The sequence below is a fragment of the Lissotriton helveticus genome, chromosome 8 (genome assembly GCF_964261635.1).
Source record: "Lissotriton helveticus chromosome 8, aLisHel1.1, whole genome shotgun sequence".
NCBI classification, from domain to species: Eukaryota; Metazoa; Chordata; class Amphibia; order Caudata; family Salamandridae; genus Lissotriton; species Lissotriton helveticus.
In genome coordinates, this window is record NC_136069.1 from 1,235,539,765 (window position 1) to 1,235,559,679 (window position 19,915).

A 19,915-nucleotide genomic window follows, 5' to 3' on the forward strand; every position below is an offset into this window, starting at 1 on the left:
CCAGCTAAGTGTTTGGTTAAAAGAATTCCCAAGTAGTTAACATTCTTTACCTTTGCTAGAATACTTAGACTTTGTGATAGGTCTGCCACATGTCACCATGAAAGACTTTGAGAAGCAAACTTTGAGATCCAATTCTTTCATTAATACCAAAAACAAATTGAGGAGAATCTAAAGCCCATTAGCCATACGGGCGATCAAAACGCATCATCCGCATAAAATAAAATGGGGACAGGCTTGATCCCCATTCGCGGCACATCCTACCCGTTCTCCATCAGAAAGGAGTTTATCCCATTTATAAATAACAAGAAGAGAAAGGGGGCCAGTATGCATCCCTGCTTGACGCCCCTGGTAGTGTTGTTATGGGGGGAGCATTCACCTGAAGGCCATAATGCACCCTTACTGTCAGATCTTGATGGAGGGAACGTGTAAGTATTAAAAGTTCTGGCTCTCCACCCATACCTCCCATTAGGTCCCACAGCTTATCACAATTCAAAAGGTCAAAGGCATTCGATAAATCAATGAAAGCTAAGTGCACAGATTTGTTTTTAGCCTTCAAGTATTTACCCAGAATTAGATAAAGGTTTACGCATTGTTCGATTGTCACTAAACCAGGCTTAAACCAAATTGAGAGTCAGATAGAGCGTCATTTGATGAAGCCTATTCTTCTAGGCGGGACAGTAAAACTTGGCCCAGAATTTTTACGCTAGAATCGATAAGCGAGATCAGGCGATAACATGACGGTTTGGACCTTTCCCCTTTTGCTAAATATTGGGACTAGTAAAGCAGTTTTCTGAGAGTCGGTTATAGGACCCTAGATTATCGATCAAAATATATTTGTTAGTAGTGGCGCTCAAAGGGGGGATGTTAGACTTAAAGATATCCGCGGTAAATTCATCTGGTCCCAGTGCAGTCCTGTACAGGTCTCTGCTGGTCATGCAAATACAGCCCGACTGGGCCTTCAGCAATCATACAATCACAGGATTGATGTTCCACCAGAAACTGAAGGGAAAGTCTTGGGAGGTGGGGGCATCGTTAGGAAGCAGGGCCCGCCCGGTTAATTCTGATTTAGTCTACTTCTTCTGCGCGCCTCACAGCCTATGGGGATGTGCTGGTCCTTGTGCCATAGCTCCCTCATTCCTGGACAGTCTCTCCTTCTGCAGGGCCAGGCAGACGCCTTACTTTGCTCAGAAGGCAGTCAGGTTCCTATGCACTTCAGGGCAAGTACTCAGCTCTTCCAGGCTTCAGGTGATGTCCCCTCACCTCTGAGAGACTGGCTGTCAGGCAGACACCAGCCCTGGTTGCACAGAAGCCCTCTGCATACCGTGCGGAGCACTCCCTTTATTGATCATAGAGGATGTGGATTTCATACAAAGTGGGGTGGTTTATGTCCCCCTTGTATGCATAACTTTCAGACAGGAGATGTGGATCCACTTTCTCAAACTGTAGAACTGGTATGGGTTCTTCATTTAAGTGTCCTTTCCAGGCTGTTCTCTGGACACAGCCTTTGTTTAAAGTGATGCTTCCAACAACAAGGTTGTCTCCATCCAGGAACACACACAACAGAGGCACAAAGAAGTGTGAGGTTTCTGCACCTGACTATCAACAGCCCAACTGAATGAGTAATCCGGGAAAGACAAATGGGCCAGCCTCACATAAAGGCTTCCACCCTTCACCTCTACCATCCACCAAATGGCAGTGTTCAGGAAGACTAAACAGCAACTCTTTCCTAAGTAAAATAATTCAAATATTTGAACTATAAGTACAAAGTACAAAGTACAATTTTTTTTATTTGATTTGGTACTCGACTGAGGACCACAAATATTATATAAACACAAACAGGATTCTTTAAAAGTCAGTATAATGTCAAAAAAAGTTAAAAAAATTTGTAGAAATGATAACAAACAAATTCATTAGGAGGTTGTTTACATACAAGTAACAATTCTTTTGCAGTTACAATTCTACATTTCCAATATATAGGATCCAGATATCTTGACCGTGCTATTAGTACGTTAACGTTTGGGCATATAAATAAAAGGTGCTCAATGTTCTGATTTCCCCCTTGACAAAGAGTACATAACGCGGATCCACCTAAAGTCCATCTTGATGTAAAGGATAACACGGGTAATATACCCAAACGCAGCATTGTAATTGCTCTCCTTGCGCCATGAGTAAGGGAAAACCCTAGATATGACTGTTCTTGCTTATACTCCAATGAGTCAATGTAAGGTTTATACAGAGATAGATTACTACAATGTGAATGATCGAGGTCAAAACTCAGTTTAGGGGTAAAACATTTTAAGAAAAGTTTGAGTTGTGCGGGTGACCAGTTTAGCAAGATTTCAGTACTGATTCTAGCTAATTGAAATGCCACTGTCATGTTTCTAAAAAATGTTAAATGTGAAGCGTCTTGATCAAAAGTCTCGATCTTTAACATGAATCGTAGTGAACCTTCTTTAGCATGAAGGAGATTATAAGCCCACCTAATAACGTTAGCTACCGCCGTAGCATAGGAACTAGTAATCGAAAATTAAGTCTTAGCGCTTGCACCGGTATGGATTCAGAGACCTTCAAAATTTTCTTTAGTATTTTCCCTTCTTTTTGATCCATGTAGGACCACTGTTTTAATGTAATATGTTCGGTGGCATACGATAAAACAGCTATAAGAATTTAGACTATCTAAAGGAGCCCCTTCTCCACTCCACTAATTTCAGTGTCAGTTTCTAGGTCTCTTCTCTCCGGCTGTAGGATATGGTTCACATCCATTCAGAACTCGTCTTCTATAACTTGGTAATTGATGGTCTACGAGAGATAAATGAGATCATCCTGCAACCCTCAATTTCAATGCCTGATCTTGATGTATTTACTCTTCTTAAATGTTGTTGATAGAATCTATCTAACTAAAATCCTATTTCTGTCTCTCCATTACTTGTCTCCAGTAATTGACTGCGCATTCATATATAATATTAATGAGGGATGGGAATTCTAATAGATAGATCTCTGGTTAAGAGATTCTAATGTTACTATTTTGCCTAGCTCTAACTGAATTATTGGTTTGCATGATTCTAGACCAACTGAATTTCTTCAGGAGATTGGGTCTAGCTGTGGTAATCCTGTATTTGTATAGCATAGTCCTGAGGATTATATATATAAATCCGATTATGAGTTTAAAGGCCAGTTAATGGCATCCTGGTCCTCATTGGATAACTGGATTAGATACCCTACTTCAGATCTCTCTTGGCACGGTTCAAGATCCATCAGAGAACCAAGTAAATTAATCTGAGGAGAAGAGTAAGGAGATAACGTGAGACAAAGTAAATGGGCCCAGTAGTGCTAAAGCAACAGCCAGAACTGCCAAATTTGGAATTGGGGAACCAGGTTTGAGTTGTGGTTCGCTCAACATTCTGTGATTCTGGGCAAATCACTTAATCTCCCTGTGCCTAAAACGGAAAACAGTGACCTGATGTAATGTAACTGATCCTCATGTAAAGCACTCTAATACCTTAGGGTAGAGTTCTCGCTATATAAACTGCAAAAAAGAGAAAGGCAAAAGAGCTGGCCCTCCAGTAAACAACTAGACAATAGGCAGAAAAGCAAGTCTGCAATTGGCTACAATCTTGACCCCTCTAACACGACCTGCTGGGAAATCTGCCATCCTCTAGGATTGTTACATATGGTAGATCTTTACTTTCTTTGTATGTGACTGTCACTAAAAATTACTTCAACTCTCTTGAAATTTATACCAAATAATAAAGGTTCTCACTAATAGGAGAATGAGGTATTTAGCAGAGGACTTGAAGAAAGCATCTACTCCATCTACAACACGAGAATTTCCAACCTTTAAGATCTGAATGGAATGTATTATCTCAATCTCTGCAATTTGTGCATACAAATCATTTATTGCAGTTACTGTTGAAGTTGGAAGTGACAGTTCACTCACCTATTTGTCAAGCTTAATTTGACTATTTCTTTTTAATTCATACACCTTGCAGTTGAATGACTTGAGCTTTTAACAGATATCCTTTTTTACTTTAATTTTCCTCCTTCTGACACTCAAAATAGTACTTTTTAAATGTGCCTTTTAATTCTGGAAGCTAGCAATTTTCCAAATTTTTCTGGTTGGTCCAAATGCTTGTTTTAGATGACACTCATGCATTTGACTCATCTGGTTTATTGATTATTTCACATTTTAGTTTTACTATCCATTCCTTTATGCTTTTATGATTTTAAAATGTCTCTCCTCAAATCCTCTCATCTGAAATTCCAAAGTTTGTAGTTAATTTTCTTTTTTTCTCTTAACTTTCTTTTTTTTTCTCTGCCTTCAAGGATTTACAGATTGTGGTGCAGATTTACAATTAAAGTGACTCAGTGTGTTCTGCAAGCCATTTGGCTGCACCGCACTGAGTCACTTTCAAAGCACAGGGATGCAACATATTTACAACAATATGTCGCATCTCTGTGCTTCCCCTGCGCTGGCGCAGAAACTGCAGCAATGCGCCAGCGCAGGCACCCTTGCACCATGGTGCAAGGATGCCTGTGTCGTGGGGAGATTGTTTTTGTGGAGGAAGAGGCGCCTTCCTGCACAAAAACAATCACTACAGGCATTTTCCTCTTTGAATGCGTTTCCTGGGAAGCGTAGCATTCACATGCATTTACAGATTTACGATTCCTCGTAAATCTGGAAATGTGTCTTGTTCCATGGGTGTTGCATAGGAACACCCACAGCAACACCCGTGGAACGCCCCTTTTACACAAAATGCTGCGTGTAAATGGGCCATATTTACAAGGACAGAAAAAGCCATACAGGGTGGCTTTTCTGTTCTGGTAACTTTGGAGCAGTAAGATACCCCACCAATATGTCACAAAAAGTGATGTACTGGTGGCGCAGGGGGGTTGTAAATCTGCCCCACAGAATGTAGTCAAATATTTACATACATTTATTGATTTGAATATAATTCTGAATTTCTACCTCCAGACGCTTAACTAGACTGAAGTAGTTTGTTCGTGTAATATGAACTCCAAATTGATCACAAGAATACAGGAGCATGATCTGATATATGAATGCTTCCATGTGTGGCAATTCAAGTTCTTCCAGGAATTTGCTCTATGTCAGAGAAAATAATACTTTTTTGAATGACAGCCATGGGATGCAGAATAATTTTAAAGTATTTTTGTTGATTGCCCATTCTTGAGATATCTACTAGGCAAAGTAAGTCCATCACTTTTTCAATGATTTTCTATTCTGTTACTTTTGAAATGTTGTAATGCTTAGTCTATTGAGGTTTGTACCCAGTACATCAAACGTTTCCTGCAAATAGTGGTCTGTCTAGTATATGGACATGATTACAAGCCAGTGCCGTAGTAATGTCCTTAGGCGGGTTACTGCTCTGAAAATTTTGAGTTGCCCAGTGTTCCCACATGTGAGTTATCCAGTGAACACTGAGCTGGTTTGGCTGAAAAATCCCATTGGCAAAAATCATATAAGGATTAAACTGCAAGAACAGCCTGGTCTTTGTCTCTTCCTCATCCCTCCTACAGCTTCGGGGGGCGTGCAATGCTTCCCTCTGGAAGCCCACTTCCTCTACTTTCCCTTGCCCCCTCCCAACCCTCTTTCCCCACCTGCAGCTGCCCATGCTCCCATTTACTACATGCTTTGATGGGTCCCTTTGTTGATAATCTTATGCACTCTTCTTTTAGGATGCAGCAATTTCACTTTATATTACTTTAATGCGTGCTGCAACTTTGAACAAAAAAAGAAACATCTCAGACTTGTGGAGGCCAGGCCCATTAACTTTGCCAATGCTTGTTTAAAACTCCAGACACTTGCCGGCTGAACTTTGGGCATAATTAAAACAATAACAAAACATCTGGGCTGGATATTGAACAAATTAAATTAAATGTAAGAAAATGGTTTCGGTCTACTGCAAAAATAAACAAAAATAGCAAATAAAAAGCATCACTGTCTTAGCATATTGTTACACCCCAACCCAAGTTCCCTTAGATATAGATATAGCTATAAAGAACCTCAGAACATGCAGCCATCAAATGTGCCGGTGCTCCATTGTAGGCATAAATCCCCTCAGCAATGTCCCTGTCATCAAACAGGAAACAGACAGGAGACAGAAAACAGAGAGGCACTCCAGGTTGTGCAATGTTTATATTCCTTTAATTAGGCAACAGTGGTCTGACGTGTTTCGGCTCCCATGAGTCTTTGTCAATGATAAGTGAGCTCTACCACCTAACAAAATAAATAACAAACCCATGCAGAGACATGGTGACATTACTGACCATAACTCTGCACGTTAAAAGTAGAGATCGATTAGGGGATGTGCCAAAATACCATCAATAAATAGAGATAATTAATCAATATCAAATATACTTTCCAACTACTGAATAATAGAACAGTGAACGCCCCTCATCAATTCAGCAAATCAGTACATGAAGTATAAAAGGAAAATTAAAAAAAAAACAGGTGAATGTTAAACAAAACAGAAATAGTATGTTGCTGGAAGCGCACCGCAATAATAGGTTCAAATTCATAAGTTAATGCAGTAGCCACTTTCAAATGTTTATACATATTATCAACTCACCAGACTGATATTTCGCTCAAGTGGGCTATGCAGTGGCCATTTCCTCAATCCCTTTACATAGTAGTGAATATATGAATAGACAACGTAGCTCCAAAAAGGAAATTCATTAGTTAGCATCTTAATTATAAAATATATCCATACTATCTTAGGCTAGCTATGTATACCAGCCATGATGGCTGACACTCGGCCTGGAGAGCTACATGGAACTACCCGTACCCGTATAGTGAGATACACGGACCCGTCGGCCACACCAGGCCGTAGTGGCTGTCTGAATAGATGGTCCACGTATCAAAAGCTTCCTACTGTACCTGTCTTGCATTCTAATAGATGTATTTTAGTTATTTTGCTTTCAGTTTTGTATGAACTATAATTTGCTTGTTACCTTAGTTGCCTTCTTAAAACTTAGCCCCTGCATCACACTCAATATTCAAATACGCAATCCAACTGTATACACTGCAATATTTCCATGTACTGCTTGCGATGTAGTTTGTTGTACTTTTGCTCTTGATATGCGCATGGTCTGTAACACTGTGGATTGCCTCAGTTGACCTAATAAAGTGTTTTTTTTAAAAAAATGTTTTTAATTATAAAATATATCCTGAGAAAGACATACCAAATTCATACAATCGTCAAATCACGTGAGAATTCATCCTATTGCCAATTATTCATATCATAAACTAATTCTATGCTTCATTCAATCAGTGTTTCATCTGTCACAAATGTATCCCCATTAGGCAATTGTAATGAAGATATATGGAAGCGACCCTCAGTGTACTCAAACGTCAATTGGGAAAAGAGTATTCTGTTGTGAATTTCATAATGTACCACAACCAATAAATGGGAAACTTAAAAATAAGCAATCAACTCGCTGTTCATCCAACCTTCATTTCCAGTTCTTCATCTTTATTAAGTCCAGTGCTGTGTTTAGTCTGAAGGTTCATAATATATTGTGATTTCAATTGTTGTGACAGTCTGATTCGATTTCCTGTGCATATACTTCTTTGTATTATTATTACTATTATTTTTTTATTATTAATAAAAATACTTTAAAACATTAATCATTTGATTAAAATAAATAGAAAATAAGCAGACATAAAAATAGAATAAAACAATCACCTATTTACAATGCATAGTATCATAAAAAGAAGATATACATAGGTTGTGATACCTGCCTTTCCATCTATATACAGATCCAATAAAGCAACTAGTCAAGTAAAGTTTTATAAGCATATTCTAAAAACTGTACCATCCTTCAGATTGCACTTTCCCCTGTGAGCCTAAAACAATAACGTATGTCCTCTGTAGTTGTTCTTATTTTGACATTATTAAACCTGGGGAGTAAATATGTAGATGTAGATGTAGAGTCCATTTATAACGCGCTAGCAATCGCTCCAAGGAGCATCTCGGCGCCAATATGAGGACAACCAGATGAAAAAGTTGCCTTACTGCTAAGGAGACCATAGCCGGGATCACACTAGCGCTCTGGCCATTGGGTCTGGAAGATTGTAAATCCAGGTTTTCAATTGCTTGCGGAACTCAGACTCCTTGTCCAGTGCTCTTAATAGAGGGGGTAGGGCATTCCATGCTTTGGCCCCCAACACCGCTAGGGATTTGCCCCCGCGGGTTTTGAGTCTGAATCTAGGGATGGTCAAAAGATTGGCATTGGAGGATCTTAGTGCGCGATTTGGACAGTATTTTACAAATTTATTTCTTAGGTAAGTGGGGCCTGAATTATGCACAGCGCGAAAAGTGATAGTTAAAACTTTGTGGAGGACCCTTTTAGTTATAGGCAGCCAGTGTAGTGCATTGAGGGCTTTGGTTGCTGAGGATCTTCTTGGCCATTTCAGAACCAGCCTTGCAGCTGCATGCTGCACCATCTGGAGTTTATGAGTAACCATCTTATTGGTGCCAGCATACAGGCTATTGCAATAGTCAATGCGGGAGGTGACTAATGCAATCGTAACAGTTTTATAACCTCCGTGTGGGCAAAAATACTCAGACAAATACATAATACATGTTCAAGAGTTTCCTTACCGGTTCCACAAAGCTGACAACCCTGAGTATCTTTAAGAGCCTTATTCCAAGTCCCTTCAAACTTCCATATCGGAATATAGAATTGTCTGAACCTTACGTATTTCCATTTAGTGTAGCTGGTCAAAATCCATCCCAAGTATTCTTGAGCCTGCAAGGTATATTTGTCAATTATTAAGCCTGAGTGTTTATATTTCCCAGCTTGTAGGCAATCTAAATTCCACTGTGTTAGCTTTAATGTTTTGCCTATTTGTTTTTTTCGCCCATCCCTGGTCATTCGTCCCATCTCCTGAGTATCAGGCAGTTCATAAGAGTCTATTTCCATCATTATAGTAGAAAGTTGCAGATCTCTTACTTTTTTACTCCGGAGTTCCTCCATTATTCGATGTTTCAATGTACATGAATCGGCCGTAGCACAATCGATAATGTAGTTAACACAACTGATCTTTTGCAGTGGTTCCGGAGATTTAAGGGCAAATTCCAACTGTATCATACAATGTGGAGTAGCCTGTCGTAAATGGAGTATGGTGCGTACGCATTTCATAAAACATTTTTCAAAATAAAAAATGACTTTCTTGTTCATGGCAGGTGATGCGTACAATAGAAACAGAATCATTTTCATCAGTTAAGCTTTTAGAGATGGGATAATTGCATTCACTCCGCAAAGTTTCATAAATCTCGCAATTGGTTTTGTAATAGTGATAGATTTTACACTTTTACAGGACGTATGGTTTAACCATGATAACTTTTTGTTGAATGTTACGCTGCTGGTAGTTATACTGGTAGTTGTACTGATCAACTACCTCGATTGGATAATCTCCTAGATTCCACGTTTTTGATTGAGTAGACCGTCCAAACATAACAATTTTTGTGTTAGATAAGTTAGCTATCAGACCATTCACTTTGTTGTATATGTCTAGTTGGTTCAGTTGATGCTGCAATCCATTAGTAGTTAAGGATAAAATGACTAAATCATCGGCGTATGCCAGGTATGGTATTTTTTTGTCCCCTAATTTAGGTACCACACTCATATCTGAATATAACACCTAGTCGATATCTGCAATGTACAAGGAGAATAATAAAGGAGCAAGGACACAGCCTTGGTAACCTTACAAGGTTCACACACGAGAGGATGTTCTTCGCTGACACACCCGTCTAAGAACACGCACCCTTGCCTTGAAATTCATTCCATTCCCGTTATACCTACGGGAATTCCCTGAGCAAGAACACACCATATGCGTTTTGAGCACTAGTTGACCGCGAGACCTGAAGTATACCGCTATCACAGTTTAACCTTTTACTTAATAAGGACAATTCGTGCTGGAAACACTCTTTTCGAACAGACGATTTTATCTAGTCCAGAGCCCTGTCGGGTTGGAATTATCACCGATAGAGCGACCTTTCAACTTCTATTCTATCTTGTACTGCCCTGAAGAGTCATAGGCAGACTGTGCCGCATGCGACGAAACACGTGTCGGCTGGTCCTTTCCGTGTCTGAACATTAAAAGACACTTCACATCAACGCCTATTTTGTTTCATAACTATTGTATTTTTGTTTTTCCATGCCTTTGTCTCCACAACGTTCTTCAAGTCTACACTGAATTTACTTCTTTATTTATCTTGGAGTGTGCATGGGTATCTGTTTTTTGCCTTGATACAGTGTTGGCCTATGGTTGACACTACATTGGGGGGTTATAGGGTTCATCCCCTCACCCTTTTTGCACCTCAAACTCTACTGTTAATCGTTACTCTTTTGGAGAAATAGCATTAATGTATAGCAGTGCGCCCTAGACCTAGAATAAAAACCTTTTCTCTGACCCTTAGAAAACACAGCCTTGTTTAAGACAATTAGTGGTATCCATTTTTGGAGATAGTGTATTATCTAGAGCCAATTCCAAAAAAGACAACTTAGATACTTCCCTCTGATGTGCCTTATCAAAGTGTCTAGCCACCAGATATGTCACATCAACATTGTTAATGGCTCTGAAATGTTCCAATGTGAGTTTTTGCAATGGAAATATAGTAGAGGCCACATATTTCACATCACAGTGGCACGTAAGTATGTATACACAGTAATCAGAGGAGTGGGTCAGTAACTGACTGATACATATCTGTTTTTTCCTGTTGGTAATGTGCATTCTTTGGTATTAATAGTGAATTTACACAGCTCAAATGTATCACATTTATGGAAGCCCTTGATAGAGCCCAACCAATTCCCACTGGTGTTATCTTTGGATTAATACCTGTGAGTCCGAATGTCTCCAATGGGTCTACCCCTTCTAAAAGTAATGGAGAGTTTTTTATTCAGTTCAGAGCCAATCATGTAATCTTTTTTCAAAATTCTCCAATGTTTACGTAGAACTGATATGATTCTATTGGACTCGCTGTTATAGGTGGTAATAAGGCGGATACATTCCCCCCCTGATTTCATCATGTTGGGGAAAATGAGCGTATTTCTGCCAACTGGGGTGGCTTTCTGGTTAGCTCTGTTCGAGTAGCCCCACAAATTAAACCTGCTTCTATCCGTATTGCATATACGTGGGGCTCCCAACATTTTCCCTTACAGAATGCTGTCAGTAAGTGTTTCTTGTGTAAAAAGTGTAAATTCAGGGATGACCCTTTCTGCAGGGTCATCCCTGAATTTTTTGCCTTCCTTCTATATTTTTTCTGACCTGTTGTTGGCTATTTTATGACTCTGGGCACTTTACCACTACTGATCAGTGCTAAAGTGCATATGCTCTCCCTAATTGTAAATTGATGCATTAATCAGTGGTTCCATGTTTGGCTATTTGGTTTACTTGTCAGATCCTAGCCTGGTGCACTGAGTGTGCCCAGGGTGTGTAAATCCAAATGCTGCAGGTGGGCTTGCAGCACTGGCTGTGCCACCCACAGAAGCAGCCTTGTAAAATGTGTCTAAGGTCTGCCATTGTAGAGCCTGCATGCAGTCTGGTACTGTCATGCTGACTGGGCAAGTGCACCCACTTGCCAATCCCTAAACCATCCCTTTTCTTCATATCAGTCACCCCTATGGTACGCCCAAGGACAGCGTGCCTTGTAAGTATAAGGAAGGACAAGCCCTGGTGTGTGTGGCATGTCCTAATAGTGAATTACAGCAATTTTCGTTTTTCACTATTGCAAGGCTACCTGTTCTCCCTAGGCCAGAATGGGCTGTTAGAATTATTACATTTTATGATCCCAACAGACTCAGAGAACATGGTAGAAATTCGAGTTTAGTATGCCTGAACTCAGGATGATAAAATACATTTTTTAGTGAAGTTGGTTTTAACATTCTGTGTTTGCAAATACCACTTTTAGAAAGTAGGTATTTGCTTGCCTAACCTTTCCAGCCTGTCTCTGCTAGAATGTGTATTCCTTTGTCTGGTTTTGTGAGTGACAGGGCTGGGGGATTCCAAGAGACAGGATGAGTCAGCCCAGTGGTGAATAGAGAGATCTGCATCTAGATGGGAGGGAGGAGTTGCATCCGAACCTTGACTAGGGCTGTGCCTGCCTTCCTCAATGCTGGCTCCACCTCCTGGGGAGCGGCTAATGTCTCTGCCCTGCACACTGAAAGAAGAGAAGGAGTCCTGTCAACAAAGTGCTCCAGGACTGTACTTGCCTTCCACAATGCTGGCTCCACCTCCTGTGGGGCGTCTAATGTTTCTGCCCTGCACTGTAAAGGAAAGGAGAAGTCTGGTAAACAGAGTGCTCAGGAACTGGTTTGGACTGGGCAAAGTCCCCTCTCCCCTCAGAGAAATAAGGATTTTGGGGTATAAATATTGGGACCCTGATCCCATGAAATTAGATCACTTTTGAACTACAAGACAAAACCTTTACTGAGGAGAGGAACATGAAGAAACTGAGGAGAGACTATTCCCAAGCTGAAGTGCTGCTTGGGGGATTGGCCTGCAGTCGTTGCCTTACTGCCAAAGGGAGGAGAAAGGAATTTTGTGTACTTTGCTTTCAACATGTGAAGGATCTCCAAGGGCTTGGAAAAGAGCATGCCTCCTGCTGAAGTCTCAAAGAAAACAGACTTCAACCCCCAGCTCCCCAGAGTTCTTGTGGAAGTGCCTGCTGCTGTTTTGGGCCTTCTGAGGAGCTGTGTGTCGCAAGTAGCTGGAAGCGTGACTCAATGAGAACGAAGCCAGTCGCCGCCGCTGTGCCTGCCGTCGCAACTCCGAAGGAGGGTGTCGCCGCTGGAACTGTGGCACTGCACCGCATCGAGAGAAGCGTGCCGCAACAAAGAGGAAGCAGGTCGCCATCGCTGCTGCTGCCGTCGCAACTCCGAAGGAGGGTGTCACCGCTGTAGCTGTCGTATTGCACCGCATCAAAAGAAGAATCTTGCAAACAGGTCGGAGCGTGTCGCCGTCGCTGTGCCTGCCGTCGCAACTCCGAAGGAGGGTGTTGTCGCTGGAACTGTCGCATTGCACCGCATTGTAGAAGAGCACCTCGCATCCCTGAGAAGTGCGCCGCTGTGGGAGCTGCAGCCGTCGCATTGTGGATGTCGCCGCTGTAATTGTCGCATCATGCGGAAGCTTCACGCATCGTGAAAGAAGAGTGTCGCCGCTGGAGCTGCTGCCGTCGCATCGCGGAACAAGGGTGTCGCCACTGCAGACAACGCATCGAACCGAGAACTTCTCGCATCCGCATCTTCACGTCTTTATTTCTTTGCACCTGAATTTTGCCGCATTTCCCTCGCTGCGACATTGCTTGTGGTGGAAGCGCAACGCAACCTAAGGTACATTGACGCAAAGTGTTGCATCTTAAGAACTGAACTGAACTAAGCTAAAGCTACCATCGTAAAGTAACAGTATTGTGTTTTTTTGTCAGTTATGGTCTTGTGGTAACTCTTTATAAAGTATAATTATTTTTTATATAAAAACCTTGCGTGGTGTCCATCTGTAGTATTGTCACTTGGTTACTGTATGTGGTCACAAATGCTTAACACACTGCCTCTGAGATAAGCCTGTCTGCTCGTGCCAAGCTACCAAGGGGGTGAGCAGGGGTTATTGTAGGAGTGTAATCCCCTTATCCTGACTAGAGGCAAGGGTCCCTATTTGTCACAAGTACCTACCTGTGCCAACTAGAGACCCCCAAATCTAACAAAAAGGTTTTGGGGTCATAGCTTTTATAGTGGAGAGCACTGTTCCCTGCTGCATCCTTCCTTTGTAAGCTGGTGTGTACTGCACCTTGTTTTACTGTTAAGTTGATGTCATGAAACTCAATTTCATTCCTACTCACCTTGTATGTATATTTCAAGTTATAGGGATTATAGTTGAGTATATCAATGAATCCTAGCGCCTTTTCCCCAGGGCTATTCCAAACAATGAAAAAGTCATTGATATACCTGGTCCAGAAGACCACATGGTTGGTGAACTTCTCGCTGGAATCGCAAAGACCACCTGTTCCTTTTGCTGGCTTATCATGAGATTCACGAAGCAAGGAGTGCAGCAGTTGACATTGTTGTACCTGTTAAAGGTCTATAATAGACACCAACAAACAATAAAATATTCTCTTTCAAGCAATATCTAATCCTGGATAATAACTTGTTATGTTTATTAAAGCTAACAGGTCTAGCCTTAAAGAAATGTTCACAGGCATTCACACAAGAATCATGGTCCATACATGTGTCAAGGGAAGTTACATCCGTAGTGATCATAATAATATCCTGAATTTGTGTTAGAAAATCAGTGCTATCCCTACAGTAAGAAGGTAGTGCTATTACTGCAGAAGTAGGAAATAGTTCATGTAAATTAAAGTGTGCTTGAGAATTTCCTCCTTGGAGGGCACAATGGTGCACCAGGTGGGTTCTCCAAGCTTTTATGGACCTTTAGCAATTGACTGGCAATTTAAGGCTGTCATTCTGTAAAAAGGAGTCTTCATCAAAATCCAGAATGTCCTTGTCTCGCCACTTCAGAAGGGAGTAATGATACTTGGTGATATAGGCCCTTTACATACTGGGAGAGATGACCCCATAGTAGTCTGTCTAATTGCCTATGTGCCTCTCTATCATACATGATGGAATCCATGATCACGATATTTGACGGAAATAGAACCATCTGATCATAAAGATATTAGTGCTTCTCTTTTTGAGACTGACAGATTATGTTCCCAATTAAGTGTTGACTTCCTCAGGGGCATTAATTCCTTAATCATAATTTCATGAAACGCATCGATATTGTCATGTGGGGTGCTGGGAACCATTTTCGATTTCGGCTTAAATTCACTCCTACTCGGTGCATTTATATCTATGCCCATATTCAACAAAACATCCCTCATGTCAGTATCAATGTCAACACTATGACCACCTTCGATTAATAAGGATCCCAAAGACAGCAAGCAATGGACAGCCCCGACAGTTATGTCATGATTCAACATTCCAGGGGCCTCCAATTTCTTAGGAGACATTTCGTGTACCTTTATCAATATCAATTTTCTAACACATAGGATAAGATTTAGGTGAGTTTGAGCATAATGAAACTCCATTGTAGGACAGAAGGTCTTTCCCATTTCGAAGAGGGATCTCTCAGCATTAGGTAACTCATGTTTTGAAAGGTTAATTACAATCAAGGCCATGTTGCCCATCATCAGTTCTTTCTGGTGCTTTCTTTCCATGTGGCAGTTTGTCCTCCTCCCCTTCTTGTTCATTTCCTTCGCTCCTTTTCCTCTTCCCTTTCTTTGTGATTGGCCTGACGGGGTTTGTCCTCTTAACGAAGCTAGCAATATTCTTTTTAAAAGTCCCAGGTGTTATGGGTATGCGATTTCCTGATCCTGATGGGCCTGCAGTTTCATCCACATCAGTGCTTACATCCGAGCAATATCCATTCCATTGCAAGTCCTGCTGTCTTTCCTCATCCTCCTGTCCTGAAGAAAAATGTGAATGGCACATAGCATAACAATGAACTAAGAGGACTGGCTAAAAACCCCATAAGTAGGTATATTATTCATAACATTTTACATCCACCCAAGGGCCATGTTGGCAATTGTCAGCAGGACACTGTGACAGCTTTCAATGTTCTCAGCCCAGTAACATAGTGGAAAATACTTACAATGCACTGGCTAGCTGTTATCTGTATGGATTGTCGTCTCCCATTGCCGTTGAGCAAGGTGATAACAAGTTTTGTTAACTTGCTTGCTAAACAACAAAATTTGTCACAAATACATGAATATTTAAATATATTTTTTTCTGTGAGATATGAGAGATGGACAATTGGCTTGTGATTTACCAAATATCCACCACCTACATTCCAATACCATTGCTCACCTAATATTAATTAATGCGCAAGGAAAGGTGATATGTGTATTACAATCACCGCAAAAAGTATCGCAATATAGTGTGCACAGATTTTGTTATTATTAACGCCCATATTGAGGAAGTGCATCAAAATTCTGTGCAAAATGAATACAGAAAACGTTGCTGTATTTACTATGGGCCAGATTTACGACATTGGAAATTGCAACTCGCAAATTGAGCCAAATTGTAAGTTGCAATTTGCGAGTCACAATTTCCAATGTACAACAGTGTCTGAGACACTGTTTGTGAATCCCAATGGGGTCGCAAATTGCATGCCTGATGAATATAAATGAGGCTGTCACAATTTGTACTCCAATTAGCACTCCCAGAGATGGTGGCCTGCTGGGGTCAGCAGACCTCCATGTCTGGGACAGCTTTTAAGTAAAGCAGTTTTTTTTAAAAATGCAGCCAGTTTTCTTTAACCCTTTCGCTGCGGCCGCTATTCCGCCGCAGTGGTAAGGGGCGGGGGGGGGCGCGCGTCGCTTCGACGCTGGTGACGGCCCTTGGGTAAGCTGTGCTTGTGGCGGAACGGTTCCGTCACGGCCCCGCCCGCTCAATAGAATGCGCCGCGCAGTCGCAAAATCAGCGCCGCGCAGGCGCGGCGTGCGGGCCGTGACGGAACCATTCCGTCACCAGCACAGCCCACCCGAGGGGCGTGATGGAGGCGTTCCATCCCCAGCGTGGGAGGGGTTAAAGGAAAACGGGATGCATTTTTAAAATTAAAATGTAACTTTTTCTTTTCATTTTTTTGAGGGCAGGCAGTGGTCCGCAGTGGTCCCTGGCCCTTAAGAAATGTTTGTGCATGCATTCCCAAAAGGAAAGGGGTCCCCTGGGGACCCCTTCCTGTTTACGAGTGCTTACCACCCTTCTGAGAAGGGTGGTGAACTTCAAGTGTTTGCGACCGCAATTGCAGTCGCCAAACATTCTTACATGGCTTTCGGAGTCGCTATTAGGAAGGGAACGCCCCTTCCTCATAACCCTATTTTGAGAGTCGCAAATTGGTTGTGCCTCAAAAAACAGGGTCAGAACATGGCCCACTGTTTTTTTGCATGCGCAAACGGGTCTAAAACCAATTTGCGCATGCAAAAATCCGTCGTACATCTGGCCCCTGGTGCGATATCACTTGACCAAATACGGGGGTAGGCATAATAAGTCCTTAAAGCGATTAGAATTACAGGAGCTGAACACGAAGGATGTCAATGCAGGAAATCATTTCCTGAAATTTGAAGGTGCAGTGCCCACATTCCGGCTTTATGCGCTGTGGAAAAACAAAAGGTGCGCCAGTGCCGTCATCAGACACTTATATCGTTTTCACGAAATATCACATTCCACTTTTAATCAGCCTTTCAGCCAGTCATTTAAATTAATGCATTTTAGGAGTTATAATTGTAGACTTTTCAATGAGATTTTATAATGTCTGGTATTCCTGAAGTACAAACAAACGCTGATCGATTAATAGCCAGAAATTATCTCTCCAGTCGGGGTAAAATATTTTTCTACTTTAAAACTTTAATAAAAAACCTCTTCACCTAGCATTACAACCACGTAATTCACTTTTTCTTATGAGCTCCTGTTTTGCTCTGGGACACATAGCCGCACAAAATGCATTATTGGAAGATCATATTCTCCACGGAGGGCATTATCATTGAAATATTACATGTGACAATGCCCTGCAGTTATGGTGAATGATTAGCATGTCACGTTACTTTGTATATTCATATATGTTTATTTTTTTGCACCCACAGTGTCATGATGCATTCATATCTCGCAACTATAATATATTTATATATTGATAATACTGATGCCATGGGTATGATATGCGGTTGGCTGCCCGTTCTAGAAGCATAAATTTACACTCGACGCATTCCGCTCTGTCCCACTGAATGCACGTGGGGCTTTTTTGCACCAGAGGGAGTTCAAAACACGCATGTGTTAAAATGCTACATGTGGTGAGGTCTTGACGCTGCAGAGAGCATGAGCATGTAGGCCCAACTGCCCATAAATATTGTGATAAGTAGCCTTGTGTACCATTGTTTTTGCAACTTTGCTCTGTGGAGCTCAGATATCAGGTGCTATTTTGCTGGCAGGACCAGAAAGTTTCCCAGTGCTTGAGCCCGGCTGCCAGTTGGCATGACTCGAGCAATTCCAGTCAACAGTTCTGGCAGACGGTGTCTTTGGCGGAATTTGAGTAACCTGGGATTCGAGATGGTCTATTAAAACTCCTAATTGCCCTTCACTCTAATACTAGCTGTAGTCCTAATGGGCTTAGACAAAGGCTTAACCTCAAGTATGATCATGGAGAACGAGTTGAAATGGTTTCCACATCGATTTGCTTCTTTTTTCACTACTCATTTATGATTCTCCGCAAACATTTTTGGGGAGTCGGACTGGCCTATAGGGCAATCAGGCAGTGCTGGATGGGCTAGTCTTGCAGTGGCGGCCGTTTTGGAAAAGTAGTGGTAGGGCGGAGGGATAAGAGGGGCTGATTAAAAAAAATAAGTAAAATAAAAGTTCAGTTACCTGCGAAGGGCAGCCATCTCTCCTCTGTACTCCTGTCAACCTGGCAACATGGAAGCACACAGGCTCCCATACGTCCCTAAGCCAATCACAATGCTGCTGTCACCAGTATGGCATTGCTGTCATGTTTGGTTTGAGCACCCTGGTTCGGCTCTCAGACAGGAAGTGGGAGACTGTGCATGTTCTCCACCCGCCTTTGCAATACAGCCGGGTGGAGAACATGCTAAGTGCGCATGACGGTTTGGCCGGCCCAAGACGGCCGGCCAAACCGTCATGCGCACTTGTGGTGCACATTATACCACTCCTCCTCCTTCTCCCTGTGACACAGCCCATCCTGCACTATCCTGGCTCGAGCTCCATACAGGAAAATAAAATGAAAATAATGTATCATTATTAACTTGCATTATTATTATTTTCTTTTTCCTCAACACTCAGTGAGGTGTTGCTGCTCCACCTTAGTGAAGGAGCCACCACTGCTGGCCTGACAGGTCAGTGTGTGGGCCATTTTTTTGGGCTATTGGTGGACCTATTTTATGGTTTCCTGGGCCTGATTTTATTTTTGATTTCCCTGATATTGTCAGGGAAATCAACAGTAAAATCCGGCCCAGCAGACCACAAAACAGGTCCACAAACTGCATAGAGCAAGCTCAAATCCATGCAGTCTTCCATACCTTGCAAAACAATTGCACAGAGTGTCTTTGCAAGTTCAGAACTGCCCCAATTGGGAAACAAGGTGCCATTTTTTTGCTTTCTAATTCACTAATGTAGCCACTTTTATCGCGGTGCCCTCGTCTAACTTCAGTCCCAGTCCGACTCTGGTTCCACTCACTCTTTTGTGTAAGGACATTTTCTAAAATGTAATATTGCCACAAGTAAAATAGTTGTATTTTTCAAATACTGTAGGAGCGTTAAGTTCAAATGTAAATTTGGAGTATGTGCCATGGGAAAAGACACATCTTGCATGCGCTGAAACTAGATTAGATAAAGGCACATCCCACTGTTTTATGTGTATGTTCAATGATAGCCAAAAGGCAGAGAAACAGCATACATTGTCAAAGACAAGCAGAAATTCAATGAGTAAAAGTAATGAGAAAAAGGAGAAGAAGCTGGTTTGTGGAAAGTTAATGCATTGTGATGTAGTGTTCAACTCTTTCCTAAGTTGTAGCAGCTTGGGGTTGTCCTGATGGATACAGGGAAATTGTGCCAGATCTTGGTAGAATATTTGTAAAAGGCCTGCTGTCTTTCTTTTTTCTTTTTTTACACTTATTAATCTGCAGTCTGATCTTGACCTGGCTGTGGGTCTGCTGAGATCTGCCAGAGAGGGTGAGTTTATCTGCACGATAAGTGGGGGTGCTGGTCATGATAGCTCTGTAAATGGCAGCTGGTTTTGAAGATGGTGCAGGATGGTAAAGAGAGCTAATTGAATTCCATCAGAATGGGGGTGACGTGATCATATTTCTACAGGCCTTGGATGAGACCTGCTGAGGCT